Raw genomic sequence first — 23,509 nt, 5'->3', positions numbered from 1 at the left:
TTCCCTCAAGTCACCGTCCAGCCCAGCAGGACGCATGCACGAGACAGAGCGTGGGTGGGAGGTGGCTTCGCAGGTACCCAGTGGCCATTCAGATGGGGTCAGAGGCTGGCACTGCCCCGGGACCAGCTGGGCAGCAGGGCAGGCCCGTCCTGCAGGTCTGCAGATTGTGCTGGGCATGTGCTGGGCACAGCGACGTGCAGGGAGGCAGCGGCCCAGCCTCTTGGACCCACAGTCCCAGAGCAGAGCGGGTGCAAGGACCCACAGTGAGTGAGCTCAGAGCTCACAGAATGCGGGTGCTGACCGAGGGTGCGTCACCACGTGAACCCTGGCATGGCATGGGTGGGGAGGGAGCAGACAGGGAGAGGCCCTTCCTGGGGTGGAGAAGAGGGTGTGCAAAGCTGGACAGGACCCCAGGGGACTGCAGAGCCCCTCACGTGTGGGAGGCAGAACAAGGCGGAGGAGGCCTGGGCACCAGAGAGGAAGGCGAATGTCCACCCACGGTCACCGTCGAGACAGTGAGACAGTGAGGTCCCCATGGGTAGGGTGGGGGCTGAGCCGTCAGGACAAGAGTCCATGGAGGGACAAGAGGGTCACGTTGGAGGACAGGCAGAGAGGCCTGACGGGAAATCTAGGAGGGCTGTGGGTGCCTGTGAGGTCCCTGGGCTCTCCCTGGGGGGCGCCTTGGCCAGCCACAGGGTAAAGGTCAGCCACTGTGCTCGGAGCCATCAGCCTTGAGACCCTGTGAGACTCCTGAGCAAAGACAAGGCCATCTGGGGCGAGAGGGACACCTGGGCTGAGGGGCCTGGGGCACTGCCTCCCGAGGGCTGGACCCACAGTGTTGGCCGGCACCACCCAGGAAGGAGGTGTGGTGAGGGGGGCCTGGTCTCAGCACTGAAGGGCGGACTCCATCTGGGAGGGACAGAGGGAGGAGCCGGAGCAGTGGCCAGGGAGGAGGAAGGAAGCCGCAGAAAGGTGACTAGGTCACCATGGGAAGCCCACGGGCTGGACGAGAGACCCCCAGTCCTGGTCGGCGTGTTGGTGTTGGGGCTCAGGTGGTGCGTGGGTAGGTGGAGCCCCAGTAGCGTTGGGGGGTTTGCGAGGACCGGGAGACCTGAGCTGGCACTTGGCTCTCTCACACGTCCACCCTCTGCCCATTGTGAGGCAGCGCGGGGCCCTCGCTAGATGGCCAGGCCACACCTTGGACAGCCCAGCCTCCAGAACCAAGCATCCAAACCTCTGTCCCTCGTCACTTGCCCAGTCTGTGGGATTCAGCTACAGCAACAGAAAATGACAGACGGACTCCTAGAGCAACGTCCAGCGGGGAGATGGAGAGGACGTGGTTACGGGGACATGAGGGACAGGCACGGGCAGAAGCCTTGGTCCAGAGGTGCGTGCGTGTGTGAGAGCGAGCGAGAGGGAGCAGCCACGGGAGGGAAGCCGGGAGCTGGCTGGTCTCCACGTCCCCCCGTTCTGTTTCTGCTAAACTGAAGACACTCAATGTGCAAAAACTCAGCAGCAAGACCAGGTCCGAGCCTCGACTCCTGCACAATCGTCCGCCTTCGCCGAGTTTCAGCCCCACATAGGAAACCCAGACTGACAACGCTCAGCTCGAGGAGCCTTCGGGGAACACGTGACACCAGCCGCAGGCCTCGGCCCATGGCAGAACGTCACCGAGACCCTGATCACAGCACCCGCCTCGGCTCAGGCCCCGCCTGGTCGCCATCTTTATTAGTTCCAGTTCCTGATCACCACAGAGGAAGTTGACTGTTTTGCTGTGCAGCTTTGGGCTGTCCTCATTACAGGTTCAGAAGAGCCCGGCCGGAACGCAGGGCAAGGGCATCACCCCAACACCACCCCCCCCTCCCGTGCTGCCTCTTGGAGCTCCGGCCACGGCGGCCCAGCCCTCACCACGAGGTCCTCGCTCACAGAACACCACCCCGACAGAGCCACGTGTCCCCGCACCAGGGCTGCCTTCCTCCTCTCCCTGCGAGAGTGGCCCAGGGGGCTGCAGTGCCAGCCTCCCCTGCTCCTTGGCAGTAGCTTTCCACTCCGCGGGTGTCCCCAAGGCACCTGTCCACAGGGGTTTGGTTGTCCCCTCCCGTCAGCCTCTGGGGTGAGCTGTTCCCAGGGTCAAGCAATCTTGAGAGTCTTCTATACACGTTCACCTGCAGATGCTTCCGTGGACGGGTCTCCACTTCACTGGGTGAGAACCAGGACTGGGGCCGATGGCCGCTGGAAGGTGGGCGTTAACTTTGGCGGGAAAGCCAGGCTGTTTCCTGGCAGGCGCTGCCACCTTGCTTCTTGCCAGCCAGGAGTCCCCGGCCCCCCCTCGGCCTTGCTGGTGCCCAGGACTGCCAATGGTTCTAGCTTAGCTGTGTTAGACCAGGACGCAAGAAAAGACCACTGACTCCAATTAAAATCAAATTAAAGCCAGCTTATTATTTCGACCGGCCGGGCTGCCTCCCCCTCCCAAAACGGCGGGAACGAGACAGCAACCCCACCTTTCCTACAGCCCAGCTTTATAGCCCAGAAAGTTACACAAAAGGGGGGTTACAGATAACAGAACTCTGACGAGCATCACACTAATGGTAGTTTACATTTTTTGCTGGCCCCAACATCAGAATTTATGAGGACCATTAGAGTCTCAGAGAGGGTCGTTGTCTGGCCAGGGAAGGCCAATATTTATTGTAAGAGTAAAAGAAATTGAAGTTAAAGTGTAAAAGACCGGGTGTTGTAAAGTTTCTAAGCTGCAAAGCCCGAGTTAAAATGTAAAGGACCCAAAACCTGAAATTCCTGTAGCTGTTAGGACAATTCCCGGACTGCCCAGTAAATATTCCCCCTGACCACCTGGTTGTTTAATAATCTAGGACCCTGTGCAGCTTGGCACCTAGGCATTCAGGGCCCAAACCAATCAGTTTGAATGTACCCCCCTCCTTAGAACTCACCTATCACCCCCGCCCGACCTGTTCCCGCCAATGAATGTGCTAATCAAGTTTGAGAGTTGTTGTTCGATTTTCCCGCGCCTCATGATGATTTGCTCTGATGTATGCAGAGCCCCCGCCCTCCCCAAAAAGTGTACTTAAGCACTGCTTAACCTCTGCTCGGGGCTCTGGGCCGCTCTCCCTTGTTGAGTGAGCACGGAGCCCCAGCGCGCTGGATTGGATCCTCAATAAATCCCCTTTTGCGGTTGCATGAGTCGGTCTCTTGGTGGTCTCTTCCTCCGCCGTACCCTTACATTATGAGCTGTCACTAAGTTTCAGAGAGGGCTGCTCTCTGGTCAGAGAGCCAGGCATGGGTGAGTTCAAGGCACGGGCAGGCATTCCAAGCAGGTTCAGAATTTGCAGTAATTTATAGTAAAGCTGAAATTATCTTTTCATGGTTTTGTGGGGAGATGCCCAATTTTAAGGAAAGATCAGGTTGGGTCTATCAGCTATTCTAAATGTGCTTTAGCTGACCTTTCCCACGTTGAGCAGAGAACAGACCTGAACTTCAGTTCTCTTAAACTTGGAAGGGGTCCTGGCTCAGGCTGGTGGGCCTCGGTGAAGCCGCCATGCGCACCTGAAAATAGGGAGTGTTCTGAGGACGCTGGACAGATCCCAAAACCACGCAGGGAATGTATGGCTATGGGGGAGGAGCCGGGGAAAGAGACGGACAGCCAGGAGGAAACACAGGCCCACAGACAGGCCCCCGGAGTCAGCGGAAGGAATCCCAATTCCCATGTGGAGGAAACAGGAAGAGGCTCTGAGAGAATCAGAAACTCCACTGACCACCAGATTCGCACTCGAAATCAAAACAATCAGTCTTAAAAAGCAATACTTCAAGATGAGAGTAAAAATATAAACAAGTAAACGGGCCCTGCTGTATCCAGTTGGCAACCAACAAACTCACAGAGAGCTACCGGGTCCGCACCCAGGCAGCTACCACCACCGCTGCTGCTCGCCAAGGCGGAGCCGGGCACCACAGCCCTCCTGGCGGTGCCCTCCTGGCGGTGCCCTCCTGGCGGTGCCCTCCTGGCGGTGCCCTCCTGGCGGTGGGCAAGCCTCACCACCCAGCAGCCCCAGGGTCCCACGGCTGCCTCCAGCCCCGAGGGCAGAGGACGCGGGCGCAGCTCCACAGGACAGGTGACTAGTCTCTTCAGCAAACGCCATTCAAAGTTTGCCACGAAAAGCGACCCAAAGAGGAGGAACCCATGGCTGAAGGATCCTCAGGTCACGGCCCTGCGAGGTCAGGGACGGTGCCCTCCTAGCTGCCCTCTAAACAGCAGGACGTGTGTTGAAACGGCTGCGGAAGGAGCGATGACACCTCCAGTGTGCTTCAGAACCACCAGGATGACGGGCCTGGGCGGGCCGTGGGTGACAGGCAGGTGACAGGCAGGAAGTGAGGAAGCGGGCGCTGCTTGTGAATGAAGGGAAAGCGAGGAATGAGAGACGGAGACCAGGCAGACACAGAGTTGTCTGTCACAGCTGACCGACAGAGGCCGCCTCTCCACAGCACAGAGGCCAGAGCAGGCCTGGGCCCCAGGACGTTTATGGGGCAGGCTCAGGCTCAGAGCCAGGCAGGTCCCGATGCGGCGGTCAGGGGGGTTGGCATGAGGGAGTGCTGAGCCTTTCTCAGAGACACCCTTGGGTGGGAAAGCCACACTTTTTCCTTAAAATGGCAGCTGTCACGGACAATGGCCATCCAGAATCTAAGCAAGGACCTTATATTCCATGCAGAGGCCACAGTGCCCTTCTGTCTCGCTCTGTACAGACACTCAGGTGCCCTTGAAGACACTTCAGTCAGCAAGAGGCTGCACAGGCCATGGTGGCCCCTCAGGAGCTGCCCAGTCCCATGGCCTAGTAACCCGGTGGCCCTAGAGGGTCGCAGTGAGGAGCTCAGCTCCAGGGTCAAGCAGACACTGCAGTGGACAGACCCCCGCTCACACAGTGACTCTGCTCACACAGTGACCCCCCCTCACACAGTGACCCCGCTCACACAGTGACCCCCCCTCACACAGTGACCCCCCACACACACAGTGACCCGGCTAACACAGTGACCCCGCTCACACAGTGACCCCCCCTCACACAGTGACACGGCTCACACAGTGACCCCCCTCACACAGTGACCCCCCTCACACAGTGACCCCCCTCACACAGTGACCCCGCTCACACAGTGACCCCCCCTCACACAGTGACCCCCCCCTCACACAGTGACCCCCCCTCACACAGTGACCCCCCTCACACAGTGACTCCCCCACACAGTGACCCCCCCTCACACAGTGACCCCCCTCACACAGTGACCCCCCCTCACACAGTGACCCCGCTCACACAGTGACCCCCCTCACACAGTGACCCCCCTCACACAGTGACCCCGCTCACACAGTGACCCCCCCTCACACAGTGACCCCCCTCACACAGTGACACGGCTAACACAGTGACCCCCCCTCACACAGTGACACGGCTCACACAGTGACCCCCCTCACACAGTGACCCCACTCACACAGTGACCCCCCTCACACAGTGACCCCGCTCACACAGTGACACGGCTAACACAGTGACCCCGCTCACACAGTGACCCCCCCTCACACAGTGACCCCCCTCACACAGTGACTCCGCTCACACAGTGACACGGCTCACACAGTGACCCCCCTCACACAGTGACCCCACTCACACAGTGACCCCCCTCACACAGTGACCCCGCTCACAGAGTGACACGGCTCACACAGTGACCCCCCTCACACAGTGACCCCGCTCACACAGTGACCCCCCCTCACACAGTGACACGGCTCACACAGTGACCCCCCTCACACAGTGACCCCGCTCACACAGTGACCCCCGCTCACACAGTGACCCCCCTCACACAGTGACCCCACTCACACAGTGACCCCCCTCACACAGTGACCCCCCTCACACAGTGACACGGCTCACACAGTGACACGGCTCACACAGTGACTCTGCTCACACAGTGACCCCCCCTCACACAGTGACCCCGCTCACACAGTGACTCTGCTCACACAGTGACCCCCCTCACACAGTGACCCCCGCTCACACAGTGACTCTGCTCACACAGTGACCCCCCTCACACAGTGACCCCCCCTCACACAGTGACACGGCTCACACAGTGACCCCGCTCACACAGTGACCCCCCCTCACACAGTGACCCCCCTCACACAGTGACTCCGCTCACACAGTGACACGGCTCACACAGTGACCCCCCTCACACAGTGACCCCACTCACACAGTGACCCCCCTCACACAGTGACCCCGCTCACACAGTGACACGGCTCACACAGTGACCCCCCTCACACAGTGACCCCGCTCACACAGTGACCCCCCCTCACACAGTGACACGGCTCACACAGTGACCCCCCTCACACAGTGACCCCGCTCACACAGTGACCCCCGCTCACACAGTGACCCCCCTCACACAGTGACCCCACTCACACAGTGACCCCCCTCACACAGTGACCCCCCTCACACAGTGACACGGCTCACACAGTGACCCCCCTCACACAGTGACCCCGCTCACACAGTGACCCCCCTCACACAGTGACCCCACTCACACAGTGACCCCCCTCACACAGTGACCCCCCTCACACAGTGACACGGCTCACACAGTGACCCCCGCTCACACAGTGACCCCCCTCACACAGTGACCCCCCCTCACACAGTGACCCCCCCTCACACAGTGACACGGCTCACACAGTGACACGGCTCACACAGTGACTCTGCTCACACAGTGACCCCCCCTCACACAGTGACCCCGCTCACACAGTGACCCCCCTCACACAGTGACACGGCTCACACAGTGACCCCCGCTCACACAGTGACCCCCCTCACACAGTGACCCCCCCTCACACAGTGACACGGCTCACACAGTGACACGGCTCACACAGTGACTCTGCTCACACAGTGACCCCCCCTCACACAGTGACCCCGCTCACACAGTGACTCTGCTCACACAGTGACCCCCCTCACACAGTGACCCCCGCTCACACAGTGACTCTGCTCACACAGTGACCCCCCCTCACACAGTGACCCCCCCTCACACAGTGACACGGCTCACACAGTGACCCCGCTCACACAGTGACTCTGCTCACACAGTGACCCCCCCTCACACAGTGACCCCGCTCACACAGTGACACGGCTCACACAGTGACCCCCCCTCACACAGTGACCCCCCTCACACAGTGACCCCCGCTCACACAGTGACCCCCCCTCACACAGTGACCCCGCTCACACAGTGACCCCCCCTCACACAGTGACCCCGCTCACACAGTGACCCCCGCTCACACAGTGACCCCCACTCACACAGTGACCCCGCTCACATAGTGACCCCGCTCACACAGTGACCCGGCTAACACAGTGACCCCCGCTCACACAGTGACCCCAGGCAGACCCTTGGTGGCACTGAGCCACTGTCACCAGGCAGTACTTGAAGTTTTTCAAAATTGAAAACCAGGAAGTTCTGTTTCCAAGAGCTCAGTCCTTGTCCCCGATGCCAATCCAATGAGGAGGACACAGTTTTGAGAAAAAGGAAAAGAAGGTTTATTGCTTTGTCAGCAAAGGGGAAACACAGGGGACCCTGTCCCACAGATCAGCAGGAACAGGGGCTTTAAGGGGGGCCTCCAAGGCCACACTCCACCTGTCTCTGTGGGAGCTGAAATTCACTTGTTAACGTGGGAGACAGTCATTTCTGAGACCTTCTGGGCCATCCCCAGAGTCTGGGGGACTTCCTGCCTATGTAGGGTGTGTGCTCAGGGACAGAGGAGTCTGCGGGGATGGGAAGAAAGGTGACCTGTTTCCCTGAGGTCAGGGAGGGGAGAGCTCAGGGAGAGAGGAGGAGAGAGAAACCTGTCCCTTTTGGAAGTCAGTGGCAGTGGCAGAGCAGCCAGGGCGGAGTCCACAGGATAAAGCGGACCCCAGTTACACCCTGTGGGTCTTCATTGCCTGAGGCCTTGCTATGTGGACCACCTGTTCCTGAAGACAAGTTCGCCCCACGTTGGTGAAAGTCTTTCCTGCAAACAGATCAAGGCTAGCGAGGGCTCACCTGCGTCCCTGCGCCCTCAGCAGCCCCACGCTGTCGTGGTGAGATTAGGGTGGACAGGCATGGCTAGTCCTTTGGGCCCTGCATCGGGGTCCTCGCCTGGTGGGGGAGCAGGTGAGCTCTTCCTGCGCCTGGTGGGGCCTCCCCAGACCTGCTCTGCTCCTGCTTTCCTTGGTTTAAAAAATAGATGAAGGGGGAAAACCAAAAACCACCTGCATTTCCTAAGGCCTGTCCATGGGAGGGGCAGCGTCCTCCATGTCTGTGAGCAGGTGCCTGGGCTCGCCTGCCGTCCAGCCATGGGGGAGCCTTGGCGCCTGCAGCGCGAGGCACGGGCAGCTCTCCGGTCCACCCTGTCTCGGCATCGCGCTGTGGAGAGATTCTTCACACGAACAAGACAGAAGCATTCAACTCCGCTCTCAAGGAGTGTGGCACTTATCTGGGGACCTTCACAGATGAAATGCTCCCGACACAAGACGGATGGGAAGACTCGGGAGCAAAGCCGTCCTGCAGACGTGGCCGGCAGGGCGGAGGCAGTGGAGGGTTTAATTGCAGGTATTCTATTATTACGTGGCCACTCTGACATTTCACAGGCCGTTTGGCTTCACGATTACTTACAGTTTTTTTCAGAACCATTTAGGAAGGGCTGGATTAGGACCCATGTGGCCGAGGTGAAGCCAGATTTAAAGTTAGGTAGTCAGTGTAGTTAGATAAATCGGGTCTAATGCCGAGTGAAATCTAAAATGGAGGCCATGCTGACAATGATTCCGGAAACGCAGGACAATTCATGGAATGTTAATGAAGTCCCGAAAAGGCCCTAGGCCAAAGTCCACCTCAAAGAAATGTTAATGAACAGCCCCCAGCAAAAAGGTGCTGGCTCAGAAGTCCTTCCTGACCAGATTACTTCTTTGGCCCACCTGTGCCCCACCCTTCGGGCCTTCCAACCTACATTCCATCACCAAAACTATAAAAAGGGGAAACTGAAGGACCTCAAGGCCCCAGGCCCAACATTAGGAAATCTAACCCCTGGGCCCTGAAGCTGCAAGATGCTCCCTTATACAACCCCCATGTCAAGACCCCTCCAGCAGCACGTAGCATTTCAAGTCCTGCACTATGCTACCACAAGATGTTCCATATAGATAACCCTAACGGTCAAACTTGAGGATGCAGGTTTAAAAACAGGAACTAAAAGGATAGGATGCAGGTTTAAAATAGGAATTAAAAAGACAGGATGCCATTCTATGGTTTTCCCGAGAACAATAAGTTGAAAAACAAGTTTACCCCCTAGGTGACCCGACTGACTGGATGCAGAAGGTCCAACAGGAAGACTGTCGCTGTGCTAGGAACTAACCCACTTATTCCCTATAAAAGATCTGTGCCCCAAAGCCCGGTGTGCCAGTCCACCGAAGCTCCGGCTGAGGTTTCGCTGAGCACCCGCAGGCGCCTGTGTATCAATAAATCGCCTCTTGCTTTTGCAGCCAGTGCCTCGTGCGTCTTTCTTGGACAGGGAATCGGCGGGTCTTTCAAAACAACCGCACTTCCACGGATTCCACCTCTTGGGTCCCCTTCTTCCTCCGGGAGAAGTCTTTTCTGCTGTCCTTTAATAAACTTCTAATTTCTACTCTGACCTTGCCTCGGCGTGCTTCTTTGGTGTTATTCTTCAACATTGGGGAAGCAAGAACTTGTCACCGGTCAACAGCGGTAACAGAGGGACGTCTCCATCCAGGGGCAAGAGGTGACTACCTGGCCCTGCGCTGCCTGTGACGCAGGGCACTGACCTCTCTGCCTCCTCCCTGAGTGTGGGTACCTGCTGCGGCCGGAACATCTGCAGTCCCAAAATCACATGTTGAAACCACTGGGGACAACTTGGGGAGGAGGGTGGGACGTCCCCTGTGACCAGAGCCTTTCCTCCCAGTGGCCCAGCCCGGCTCTGTGGCTGAACCCGGCCTGGCCCCCACCTCCGGAGCCCTGGGAAGCCTTTGCTTCTTCCCAGCTCCTCTGCACGGGGGCCTGCAGCAGAGGCCCAAAGGGACCAGGCGGGGCCCGTGCTGTGGTCATTGCATTCACTGCCCTGAAGCCAACTGCGACTCCCGACCGTGAAGAGTGGAGCGTCCAGACTGCAGTTCTTTTTCCTTCGTTATTTCTTTTTTTTTTTTTCCCAGGGCCAGGCCACTTTAGCAGTCCCCGCGGGCTTCACGTCCAGCCCATGCTTCACTCAGGGCAGAGACTGAGGACGCGGCCTGCCTCCTAATCTCTAAACCCAGATCAAATGGGCACAATAAACACCAGGTCTTTGGAGCCAGAGATCCGGAGTAATTGCATTCCGCAGGCCAGCCCAAATGTTCGGGGACCTGGGATGAATAAAAAGAAATAGCTTGCTAAGTGATCCCTGGTGCTCCATTCCTGGGCTGGACGGACCTGCTCTTTCATTTGCATGATTTAGCAAAAGGAAGTTTGCATTGATATGTAAATAGTAAAGCAAGCAGTTTACACTAGAAAACAAAGGAGGGAGCCCCTTCCAGGCAGAGGATGTGCAGACAGCACAACAGCAATTACCCAGACCCACAGCTTAAACAGCTCTGCCTCCTCAAGTGTTTCAGAGTGACATTTAATAATGGAATTACGGGGCCATTTGCATGTGGTATTCTACTTTGAAGGTGTATTCCGAATTTACTGGCATTGTCATTTGCCTTCTCTGACTGGGGTCTGAAATTTGGTTTGCGCGTCTGTAGAGAGAAAAAAGCCTCGGCACAGAGAAAACACATGAAGACAAATGGCACTGTCCCGTCAGCAGGCAAGAGGACACTTCTGAATGCCCATGTTCATGGTGTTGGTGAAGCCAGATTTAAAATTAGGTAGTCAGTGTAGTTAGGTAAATCGGGTCTAATATCGCGTGAAATCTAAAATGGAGGCCATGCTGACCATGATTCCGGAAACGCAGGACAACTCCACCCCAAAGAAATGTTAATGGAACCCAGGAAACAGCCCCCAACAGATTTGGAGATAGCCCATCCCTGAGAAGTGATAATGAAGTCCTTCCTGCCCAGATTACTTGTTTGGCCCACCTGTGTCCCAACCCTTCCCCTTACATTCCATCAGCAAAACTATAAAAAGGGGAGACAACCGCACTTCCAGGGATTCCACCTCTTGGGTCCCCTTCTTCCTCCGGGAGAAGTCTTTTCTGCTGTTCTTTAATAAACGTCTAATTTCTACTCTGACCTTGCCTCGGCGTGCTTCTCTGGTGTTATTCTTCAACATTGGGGAAGCAAGGACTGGTCACCAGCCAACAGCGGTAACATTGGGACAGAGCCCTGTCCCCAGCATACTAATTATGACTGGACAGATGGCCCCCTACTTCCTAGACTCCCTCGAGAGCCCACTGGTCTGAGCTGCAGGGAGGCCCTGGGGAGCTGTAACCAGGGTCCACTTTATGCTGTGGACACCGCCCTGGCTGCTCTGCCACTGCAGCTCAGATTTTAAAGGGACAGGTTTCTCTCTCCTCCTCTCTCCCTGCTCCTCCCTGAGCTCTCCCCTCCCTGACCTCAGGGAAACAGGTCACCTTTCTTCCCATCCCCGCAGACTCCTCTGTCCCTGAGCACACACCCTCCATAGGCAGGAAGTCCTCCAGACTCTGGGGATGGCCCAGAAGGTCTCAGAAATGACTGTCTCCCACGTTAACAAGTGAATTTCAGCTCCCACAGAGACAGGTGGAGTGTGGCCTTGGAGTCGCCCCTGAACGCCGCTGTTCCTGCTGATGGGCAGAATCTCAGCCTGTGGGACAGGGTCCGCTGTGTTTCTCCTTTGCTGCAAAGCAATAAAACTTTTTCCTTTTTCTCAAAACCATGTCCTCGTCATCAGATTGGTATAAGGGAGGACTAAGCTTTTGGTAACAGAACCAAGTCCAGGAGGCTTCTGGGGGCAGTGCTTGACTCTTGACCAGATCCAGATGAACGACTCCTCCATGTCCTCAGAGCTGTGCTGCTCAGCTGCCCAGAGCACAGGCCCAGATGCCAGAGCGGCCACAGCAGCAGAGCAGGCTGTACCGACGCCCCTCGGCCCTCCCCTGACTCCAGACTGCAGAGCCAGGACCCTGGAGGTGACAGACACCGGAGCCAGGCACACTGCTCTGAAAGCCAGCACCAGGCTTTAGGAGCCCGAAGCACAATTACATGGCCCCAGGTTCCCCTGTGCACAAATCCCAGGTGGAGAGAAGTCCCTGCACTTATGGCCACTCCAGACCTTGCACAGCAGCCACAACTGTGAACCGATGTGGACCACCAGTGTCGGGCTCCCTGCCCTGGAACCTCACCAAGCACTGGGGACACTCCAGTGTGAGGGGGTCCCTGCTCTGGAACCTCACCAGGCAGTGTGGACACCCCCAGTGTTGGGGGTCCCTGCTCTGGAACCTCACCAGGCAGTGTGGACACCCCCAGTGTTGGGGGCCCCTGTTCTATAACCTCACCAGGCAATGTGAACACCCCCAGTGTTGGGGTCCCTGCTCTGGAACCTCACCAGGCAGTGTGGACACCCCCAGTGTTGGGGGCCCCTGTTCTATAACCTCACCAGGCAATGTGAACACCCCCAGTGTTGGGGTCCCTGCCCTGGAACCTCACCAGGCAGTGTGGACACCCCCAGTGTTGGGGTCCCTGCTCTGGAACCTCACCAGGCAGTGTGGACACCCCCAGTGTTGGGGGTCCCTGCTCTGGAACCTCACCAGGCAGTGTGGACACCCCCAGTGTTGGGGTCCCTGCTCTGGAACCTCACCAGGCAGTGTGGACACCCCCAGTGTTGGGGTCCCTGTTCTATAACCTCACCAGGCAGTGTGGACGCCCCCACACAGTGTCAGGAGCTCCCTGCTCTGGACTCTCACCAGCAGTGTGAATACCTAAGTCATCTCCTAAAGACGGATAAGTAAAAAGCAGGTAACATATTTCTAAATGCGTTCAGGGCATCCATGATCTGCCCACGAAAGAGAGCAATCTGCGCCCAACAGGAGGGAAGAGGAGAAACCAGGGGGCAGAGGGAGAGCCAGGCCATACCTGGAGCTCAGTGCAGGGAACTCCCACTCAGTACCAGGGCCTTTGGGTGGGAGGCAGCGCGAGTCTTCCCACAAAAGGACCGTCTCTCAAGGCCTCCTCCAGCAGAGGACCCCACTCAGGAGAAGGGGCAGGACAGCCCCGGGAAGGGCCGCCCAAGCCGTGTTAGCAGGGGACCTGGCCTCAGGCTTCTCAGTGGGAGCCGCTGGCCTGGGTTGGCAGCCTGACCCCCAGCACTGCCTGCCCAGATCCGCGCCAGCCAGGCTTCCGTCCCCGGAGTCCTGGTCGGTGTCTGTCCGGTCCCAGGGGAGACTGTCCCAGGCAGCTTCCAGAACAGGCACCACGGGGGGAGGGGGGGGACAGCAGACCAAGAGAGGGACCGCGAGCAGGAAAAAGGTGGGCAGAAGGACAAGTGGACAGAAGACCAGCCAGCAGCATCTCAGGAATAGAGGTTGTGAGAGGGACAGAGAGGAGCAGAGGAGCACTGCTAGAAGCAAAAAGCGTGACTCCAACGTGGCCGGGCGCCGGGTGGATGGACCTGATTAGACAAAGACGAAGAGGGGGAATGAAGAAAGGAGAGGAGAGGGTTGACATCAGATCAGAATAAATTACACAGAAATACAGCAAGAAAAACAAAGAGGAAGGAGCTAAGAGGCTGGGAGGCAGAGGGCAGAGAAGGCGCCACAGGCATTTTGGGGATTCGGAAAGAGAAGTGAGACAGGCAGCAGCCCAGATGGAATGTTTAAAAGATGATCACCAATAACCACCCCCAATAAAAGGCGATTAAAAATACCCCTGATTCAAGGAGGCCAGCTACTTCCAAGAAGAGTAAATCTACACAGAGTTATGCACAGAGACACAACAGAGAAATCACAGGACCTGGAAAACGAGAAGGTGCAAAACCACCGTGGGAAGAGAGGTCACCTTTAGCCAGCGACAGCCAGCCCCAGCGCCAACTGGGCCACCGCCTGCACAGGAGAGGGCGGGGGGCAGGATGGGAGGGCCTGTGGGCAGACGCAGTGGCCGTCACAAGGAGAATAGCATCCTTCAACCACAAGGTAAAGAGAACCAGCAGGGCCACAGAGCACAGCCCCAGACCCCGCCACGGCGGATCCCTGCCTCACCTAGGATGGCGCTGCCAGGGAGATGTGACCTGGGAAGGCCAGGAAGCCAGGGAAATTGGCCCTCGAGGGCAGGTGCACTCAACCAAGGACGCTGGGTTTGTAGCCCAGAAGTCACAGGCGGTGAGCAGAATGTCTGGGGCAGGTAAGGAGTTTGGGTCCTTGTATAGCTTGACTCCCTGTGAGAGGGATGAAGTTTGCCGATTAACCACTAAACCCAGAAACACAGGGCACAATTTGAAAGAGAAAAAAAAAAAAGTCAGTGCAGAATACAGCACTAATGAGGAGAGAAAAATAAAGAAAGATTAGGGAAGAAACACAGCACAGGAGACCAATTAAAAATCCAGATGTGCCATCAATTCAGGCAAACGTGGGTAGGGTGAAGATCCACTCGAAAGGCTGACAGTCACCCTGGGTTTAATAAAACCCAACTGTGCACCACCAGCAAGAGCAGTAAGAAACACAGACACACACACACACACACACACACACACACACACACACCCCGCAGAAGAAAGCGTGCAGTGACTCTCGTTACAGTAATATCAACACTAACACATTCAAGTCAAAAGCATCGCAAGAAAAAAGGAGGCCGTCCCGTGGCACTCGGTGCGAAAGGTACCAGCAAGCTCATGTGGCAGAGGTTCCCCTGGATGGAGACAGCACCACATACACTCCTGACTCCACCAGGGAAAGCAAGATCAGAACAGGGTGACCAGCTGCACCCCGCAAGTGGAGACCGTCTGTCACTCCAAGACACCAGGCAGATTGGCAAAGCTGGCCCCAAACATCTGCACATTTGGTGGATCCATGTTCAGGAAGTTCCGAGAGGCGGCGGCAGGGGAAATACAGAAGTGAGGCCCCAAGTCAGAGGACTGGAGCCCCCTGGGCAGAGAGAGGAGCTGGAGGTGAGGCTCAGAGGAACAATGGAGCATGCAGAGTGGCGGGGGTGACAGTGGGCTTCTCAGGGACCAGGAGGCAACGGAGAGACATTGTAGGAGAGGAAATGTCACCCCGTGAATCTGTACATACAGAAAACAGACGTCAAAATTTAGGGTGAGACAAATATTTTTGTAAGGATCATAACTGAGAAATGTAATTGCAAGCAGATGTTCCCTTTAAGATATGCATAAGAGCCAGGTGCAGTGGCACATGCCTGTAATTCCAGCGACTCAGGAGACTGAGGCAGGAGACTTGCAAGTTCAAAGCCAGCCTCAGCAACTTAGCGAAGCCCTAAACAACTAAGCAAGACTCTGTCTCAAAATTAAAAAGGGCTGGGGATGTGGCCTAATTGCTAAGCACCCCCAGGTTCAATCCACAGTACCAAAGAAAGAGAGAGAGAGAGAGAGAGAGAGAGAGAGAGAGAGAAGAGAGAGAGAGAGAGAAACGCATTAGAAAGTCCCCAATCTGAGAAAAGTGGTGTTGATGAAAAATTTCAATCTCTACAAAAGATAATTTCAAAACAAGGTAGTGATGTGGGTAATGCAACAGGCCATGCAGGCATCTATCCGCAAATGTGCATGTCATCTAATCACACGCTAACTATTGATCAGCCTTGTCTCACTGTGACAAGATGCCTGACTAACAGACCTACCACGACCAGCTGGGTTTGTTCAGTTTGGGAGATTCTAGTCCATGGTTAGGGGTCTGTTGCTTTGGGCCTGTGGCAGTGCAAACTGGCGGGAGCACATAGTGGAGTGATTTTCATGTCACTGTGGCTGGGAAACAGAGAGGGAGAGGAGGAGACTGGGGTCCCACAGTCCCCAATGACCTGAAGAGGGTATATATATATATATATATATATATATATATATATATATATATATATATATATATATTTGATTTTTATTATATTTCCCTTCACCTATTTGAAAAACATTGATAGCTTAAAGCAAAAATACAGCTGAGGTTTTTAACCCTCATAGAGATGATATGGAAAACCACCTGAAAACTACAAAAGTTGGAGAGAGAAGCTAAAGAAGATCTGAATGAGCACACACCGTGTTTTTTGACTGAATGGCCAAATACTTTTAAGATGTCAATTTTCCCTAAATTGACTCCACAAATAAATGTAATAGCAAATAGAGGCTCAGCAGCATTTTAAAAATAAAAATCGAACCAGCCTCTAAAGCTTGTATGAAATAGAGAAGATCTACAGCAATCAAGCAAATTGTGTAAAAGAGCTTCTGGTCCTGACATGTGCTTAATTTAGGCTTTACAAATTAAGCTAAAGTAAAAAGACAGAAGGACAAATAGATCAATAGAACAAAATAGCGTCTAGAAATAGATAAACAATTATAGGGTCAATTGATTTCTTGGCAAGGACATCAAAGCCATTCAAAGGGAGAAGAGAATGTCCCCGACGCGTGGTGCTGGATAGTCACATGGAAACATAAAAGCTCACAGCGAGCTCAGAAGTCACTACTCCTGTTTCCACGAGACAAAGCACTGGGCAAAGTGGAAACCGGCAACTCTTCTTACAACATCCAGAGTTCAGAGGTCACAGGGCACTCGCTGCCCCCACACGGAGTCGAGAATCAGCTCCCCAGGGCAGAAGCCTTCAGAAGAAGCTCCCGGGAAGCTGTGCTGGGGCAGGAGAGCCTAAATGGTACTTGGGAAATTGTCAGAGACGCAGCATGGACAAGTCTGAGCGCCACAGACTCCAGGGAGGCCCCCATTTACTGCAGAAGTGTCCACACATTTATGAATTTTACTTCCAGGAGCCCAGTAGGTTCTCACAGGACAGTGAGAGAACCACTTCTACTTCCTCAGGCAGTGGGGAAAGGAGCCGTCTTGAACACACTGAGCATCTGGGCTTCCTACAAGGCCTCGGAAGGAGCTAGTTCACCAGAGCCACCCCACTGAGGAAACCCGACCACGGGGAAAGGGAGTACACCCAACTGCAACTAGGCTCTGAGTTGGGGAGGAGATACAAACCCAGGCTCACTAAACGACCAGAATTCTCCTTTCCCCCACAGCTTACCCTCACATTAGGAACAGGGATTATCACTAAAAAAGCCATATACCTCAGACCCTGTTTAAGGAGACATCTCTAGGGACACCCAATGGCAAGAAGGATGACACAAGGCACAAGAAGAAATTTTAGTCTCTGACACCAACAGCTACAGCAAACTGTAAAGACAATCCAAATCCTAGACTGAAAAGCACACGCTCACACTGACACCTGTCACGGCCGTTCTTTTCACATGGTACATCATGCTCGGCTTTCAACAAAAAACTACCAGGCAAACTAAAAGGCAAAGGCACAGTTTGAAAAGATGATGCAAGCACCTGTACCAGAGATGCTGAAATGGTTACCCCGAGGATTTAAAGTTATTGTGGTTCATAGGCAAGGGCACTAATCAAGAAGTGGACGCCTGCCTGTAAGAACAGATGGTGATGAAGGCAGGGACAGAGTCTAAACCAGAATCAAAAGACAATGCACAACCAAAGGCCTGGTAAGAGGAATGAAGAATGCCCTTCAGGGTCCAGGAGTAGACTGGACACCGCCAAGAAAAGAGACAGTGGGCTTGGAGGTGTGTGAGAAGAAACTCGTCCAACTGAGAGAGCGATGAGGCCAGGGAGTCCACAGAGGGACAGAGGACACAGGGGCAGTGCGACGATCCCCAGAGGGGCGACATCCATGGGAAGGGATGCTGCAGAGAGGAGAGAGAGGGGAAGTAACAGGACAGAGAAGTTTATAAACCAGCGAGGAGAGCAGAGCCCAGAGCCAGGAGAACACCACCCGGGCAAGGCCCCGCTCACCAGGCACATCGCAGTGAGGCTGCTGCAGCCAGAGGCAGGACACCAGACACCAGGAAACAAGCGGGGAAGCCCGTGACCCCAAGGGGCCAGGACACGATGACATCGGAGTCCTCTTCAGGTCCCGTGCAAGCAAGGACAGAGGGACACGCTTCCCATGCTGGGGACAGAACCCACCGCCCAGAATTGGGCATCCAGGAAAGATCATCCTGAAAAGTGAAGAGAAGTAAAGATCTTAGATAAAAAATAAAAATCAAGATCAGGGGTGCTTGTCCCAGTAGACCTGCCTTGAAGAAATGCTAAGAGGAGAGGGAGGGGAGCGGACCGTCAGGAGCTCAGCTCTGCATGGACAGCCTTAGCAGAGTCCATGAAGGTAAACCCCACTCCCTCTACCACCGAGGTAGCAGATCACAGTTTGTTCAAAACGATGGCCGCAGTGAAATCGGTGGGTGTGTGTTTGGGGGCCGAGACGGTTGTGCAGCGCGGGAGGGTCTGAGTGCGGTTACGGGCCCTTGCCCCCCCTGTGCAGCAGTGAGTTTGGACTCCGAGCATTTTTAAATGAATATCGAAAACTCTGAACTAATTCTTAGTGGAAGAGTGATCCGCTGAGAGAGAAGGGAGAAGAGAAGCAGTTAAAATGCTCAATTAAAACCAGAGGAGACCACTGAGGAGAGGGAGCCAGACAGAAGGTGGACAGGGCAGGAAGCGGTAGCAGATGGACATCGGTCCCACTGTTCAGGATCACTTTAAACAACAAGGGGCCTCGCACCCCACGTAAAGGGCGGAGACCGTCAGGATGGACCAAACAGGGAAGAGGGAGAACAGACGAGTCTACATGGCCTACAAGAAACTCGCTTTATATAAAGATACCAACAAAAGACCTGAGAAGACGCCCACTGACACTGCTCACGGCGAGGGGAGGCCCAAGCACAGGGAGGGCTACAGGACGGGAAGAGGCCCGCTCTGCGGGGAGGCTGGCAGCCAGCCCTCCCCCTCCCCCCACAGGGGCAGTGTGAGGTGTGGGACAGACTCAGACAGAAACCCAGCACCAAACCAGTAAAGCAGGCACGGTGAAGGTGATCGTGGTCAGGGGCAGTGGGGACGGGTCACCCAGGAGCAGACAGCAGGAGCAACAGGAGGAGACGCACAACTTGGAATCATCGAAATCGAGACTTCAGCTCAGGGAAGGACGTGGCCAGCAAAACGGGCAGAGCACAGGAGACGGTGCACAGAACCGGCCCCTCCAGCAAAGGGGCCAAAGGAGGCATCAGGGTGAAGGATTCGGACATGTCCTGATGGAGAGGCAGATGACCCAGGGGAAGTGGACAGGTCTCCACAGACCCTTCACGTGGATGGCCAACACACGCGCTCGGGAAGCTGCTCTGAATTATAAGCTACCAGAGAGACGCAGATGAAAACCAGAGTGGTCATTGGGCAGCACCACCACAAGGTGACACAGTCTTGGCCAGCTAGAACTTGTCACAGAGGGCAAGCACAGCACCGTGCCAGACCCCTGGGCAGAGGCTCGAGGCTTCTCGTGTGGCGGTGCCTCTGGACCCGCAGGTCGGCAGGTGCACATCCAAGAGCCCACGCAAATCCACGTGCACAGAAAGAATCGCCCCCGGGTGTCCACAGCTGCCTTCCTCACATGTCTGACCGCTTGTTCAACACACCTATCAACAGGGGCACTAAAAGTGTCAGCTTCAGTGTGAAATATCGGCAAGGACAGGAACCACGGGGTTCTGTGATTCCATCAGGGGGAGAACCCGGGACGATCACCCTGAGAACGGCTTGTCCTCACCGCGTGAGGCGTCTGCACAGGCCATGTGGTGTCCAGGCTCAGGTAGTGCCACACCCTCACCTGTGGGCCTCAGGGAACACACGAGAGTGGCTCAGAGGTGGTGTGTGCAGTCATGAGTCACACCACGAGCCCAGCAATCACAAAATGAGTAAGGCCCGCCACCGTGATCCTGGCACCGTGATCTCCACGATCCAGGGTGCTGTGCCCGCACTAAGGCGGGGGTCTCTGAAGAACAGCTGGAGGTGCCTTTCTGTTTGGGCTCTCTGCCTTGAATCAGCAAAACTGGGACATGTGTGTGCACTGGGAGCTCGAGGGCTGGACTCTGCCTAGCCTACAAGTCCTCTGCTGCCTGCTCCTCCTATCCTGGGCTCCAGCCGGGATTTCCATGGGGAACCACAGTGTGGAGGGGGTGGGGTCACTGGGTGGGAGCTGGACTGGGAAGGGCGCAGGGAGCCACCTGGGTGGCACCACCTCACCCCAGTGCACAGGTCAGAGGAAGAGGGCAGGCCACTCCGGGGCCTTCCCCTGAAGGGTGCACGGCCTCTCTGCAATCAGTCCTACTCAAATCCTGATCCTCCTTCCTGTAAGCTCATCCCCCTCCTCCTGCCCACTCCACAGAGCTGGGGGGGCGCGTGGACTCCTGTGTTACAAAGGCCAGCACCGACCACTCCTTGAGGCTCCACACACTCTGAGCACAGAGGGTGCAGTCATCGGTCATCAGCTCCCCACCACAGGACCCTCCCACACCTGCTGGTGTCAGAGACCTGGCCCAGGCCCAATGCCCCCCGGCGCCCCTTCTGGCCCTCTGGGAACAGCTTCTGGCTGCTGGTCAGGGACAATGACCCTCCAGGGCAGCAGGGCAGCAGTGCTGTGAGGAGCGAGGGCAGAACACTTGAGGACACATCCCAGAACGGAGCTTCACACCAGCACATCCCCGGGTGTGCCAAGGGGCAGCGCCATCCCCACCAGAGACTGCCAGTGCACGTGTATGTGCCCAAAGGGACCAACTGGGTGTTAGCAGAGAGCAAGCACACGTACTCAACAGGTGTGTGCACACGTGGACATGTGTGCGTGAGCATGCGTATGCATGTGAATGTATGTGAGCATGAGTGTGCATGAAAGTGTGTGTGTGAGTGTGCATGTGAGTGTGAGTGTGTTTGAGCATGAGTGTAGCATGTATATGAGCATGAGTGTGCATGTGAATGTGTGTGAGAGTGTGAGTGTGAGCATGAGTAATGCATATGTGAGAGCATGAGTGTGCATGTCAGTGTATGTGAGTATGTGTGTGAGCGTGAGTATGCATGTGAGTGTGAATGTGTGAGCATGAGTTGCATGTGAGTATGTGAGTATGTGTATACACGTGTGAGCATTTGTGTACATGTGTGTATGCATGTGAGTGCACATGAGCATGAGTATGCATGTGTGTATATGTGTGAGCATGAGTGTGCATGTAAGTGTGTGTGAGAGATGTATATGCAGGTGAGTGTATGTGAGCATGTGTATGTGTGTGTATGTGTGTGAGCATGTGTGTATGTGTGTGAGTGCATGTGAGCAAGAGTATGAATGTGTGTATGTGAGTGTGAACGTGTGTATGCCTGTGACTGTGCATGTGAGTGTGTGTGTGAGTGTGTGTTCGTGCCACTGTCCCGGCCCCTGTCCCTGCCTGTTCTCACCCTCTAAGACTCATCTTCGCCTGCTCCTCGCCTCCTCCTGAGTCAGGCCCTCTGCTCTGAGGGTCCTGTCCCGAGGTGGCCCAGGACAACTGGCAGCCATGGGGAGGGGAGGAGGCTCAGGACATTGCCACAGGTGTGTGTGCATGTGAGTTTGTATGTATGCATGTGAATGCTGGTGTATGCACATGTGTGTGCATGTAAGAGTAAGTGTGTATCCATGTGTGAATGTGAGTGTATATGTACGTGTGTATGCATGTGCGTGTAAGTGTTTGCATGTGAGCATGTGTATATGAGTGAATGCTATTATGCACATGTGAGTGCATATGTGTGTATGTGTGTGCATGTGAGTACATGTGTGCATGCACATGTGAGTGTGCATGCATGTGTGTTCATGTGCATGTGTGTGTATACATGTAAATGCATGTGTGTAAGGGTGAGTGTGAATGCTGGTGTGTGCCTGCATGTGTGTGTGTGTGTGTGTGTGTGTGTGTGTGTGGCGGACAGCCATTTGGCTTTCCTGCTGGGAGCCTAGACTTCACCAGGCACCTCCCTGCAGCCTGACCATGAGAACTTGACCCAGCCTTGGGGGGATACCCAGCCATGGACAGGGTGGAAGTGCCTGAGGGGCAGCTGCACAGCGGGAAGCCCAGGTCCGCCTATGCTGTGGAGGAGGGAGCCCCTGCAGACCCGTTTGTGGCCACCCCCAGCTGGCCCACCTGTGAGGAACCAGAGGGGCCCATCCCTGAGATACATCCAGGTGCCCCCCACCCCAGTGGAGGAGGACAGCAGGCCTCGGTGTCTCCAGGCCACCAGCCTCCCTGCCAGCGTCTGCATCGACCCAGTGGTCCCTGAGCCTCGAGCCGGCAGAGCCCCTGGCCCCAGAGCCCCAAGAAGGGAGCTGGCACCAGGATGGGACAGGAAGGAAGAGTCACCCGGGCCTGTGCAAAGCAGGCCCAAGGTCAGGTAGGACACGGGGGCCCCCAAGCTCCCGCCAGCTGACACAGAGGACAGTCCAGGCAGACGCCAAGGCCAGGAGCTGGGGTGAGCAGGCCAGGAGAGAGGGTGGCCTGGAGGGAACCAGCCAGCCGTGCCTGGGGGAGGCCGCCTGGCCCGCTCCCTCCCACCACTGCTCAGAGACCCTGCTTGGAGACCCTCGAAGTGTCCAGCCTTGGCAGCCTCCCACCCAAGGACCCCAGGTCAGCCCACCTTGCTGGGGATGCAGAAGGCCATCCAGGCTCCCATGGGCTCCCCCCACCCAGCCCAGGGGCAGCTGCCGGGAGAAGTAGGAAGGCCGTAGGTGCCAGGCAGCTGGGCAGGACCCTGCTTGGGACTCCCAAGCCCTGGCAGAGGCTGTGAACCAGGGGACGGGGAAGCCACCCTGGCCTCTTCGCACAGCCATCTGCAGTAGGAGACGCCCCGGAGGCAGAGCAGGTGATGAGAGCCTCCGCCCCAACCGCAGGGCCCCCAGAGCTGTGTGGGCAGGGTCGCAGATGGCCAACCAGGACCCAGACACGGGGACCCACCTTGGACAGCCTGGACCAGCAACCCCTGCTCACCTACTGCAGAGGGACCTAGAACCACCTGCCCCAGCCCTGGGTGCATCCGGTGGGCTGCCTCCTGAGTCCTTGGGCCTCACTTTGGTGGCCTGGGCTCCCCACTCCTCAGGGCCTCTCCCCTCCCCACCCTCCAGCCTGTACAGACGCAGCTGTCCCCCTCTCAGAGAGCTAGTGGGGTAAGGAGCCCTTATGACAGATGCAAAACAGCTGCTTTGTGGGGACGAACAGAGCCTGGGGCCTTGGGAGTCCAGCAAGGGCTGGTCAGAGTCCCCAGCCCAGACGTCTGCCCTCCAGGACCCCGGGGCCCAGCCACCAAGGCAGCGCTAAACGGTTGATTTTCACTCTTTCAAACTCTTCTCCACTGAGCTCAGTTAATTACAAAACTAGTTCACACTCTGTGATTTTGATTTGCCTGCACCTTCCGGGGCCAAGTAATTAGACTGTGGCATTCAGGAGCAGCTGTGCGTGACCGAGGCCCAGGGAGCTGCGTGCTCCATCCAGAGCTGAGCGCCCAGCCCCGCCGCCCAGCGCACCCAAG

This window comes from Marmota flaviventris, chromosome 3 (assembly GCF_047511675.1).
Source record: "Marmota flaviventris isolate mMarFla1 chromosome 3, mMarFla1.hap1, whole genome shotgun sequence".
Classification (NCBI taxonomy): domain Eukaryota; kingdom Metazoa; phylum Chordata; class Mammalia; order Rodentia; family Sciuridae; genus Marmota; species Marmota flaviventris.
Note: the sequence above shows the minus strand (reverse complement) of the source record.